The 235-nt window shown below is 47.7% G+C and overlaps 1 protein-coding gene across 1 annotated transcript in view; it reads right to left on the reverse strand.

The window, feature by feature from the left end:
- The window catches only part of LOC107585455 (MARCKS-related protein-like), a 26,171-nt gene that overhangs the window by 17,515 nt on the left and 8,421 nt on the right, over positions 1-235 (reverse strand). The window lies entirely within an intron of this gene.

Genomic DNA, 235 nt, shown 5'->3' on the forward strand with positions numbered 1-235 from the left:
AGGACATTCACAGAGTTGTCTATAAGCCACTCTTGCTGTGTGCGTAGGTTCATTGTCCTGTTGGGAAGGTGAACCTTTTGCCCAGTCTGAGGTTCTGAATGCTCTTGACTGGGTTTTCATTAAGGCTAACTCAATATTTTGGTGCATTGAGCTTATCTTCTACTCTGACGAGTCCCTCGGTCCCTGCCACTGAAAAACAGCCCCACAGCATGAGGCTGCTACCAGCACACTTTAC

Source organism: Sinocyclocheilus grahami, unplaced genomic scaffold, assembly GCF_001515645.1.
Source record: "Sinocyclocheilus grahami isolate Dianchi unplaced genomic scaffold, SAMN03320097.WGS_v1.1 scaffold70.1, whole genome shotgun sequence".
In the NCBI taxonomy this organism is placed as follows: domain Eukaryota; kingdom Metazoa; phylum Chordata; class Actinopteri; order Cypriniformes; family Cyprinidae; genus Sinocyclocheilus; species Sinocyclocheilus grahami.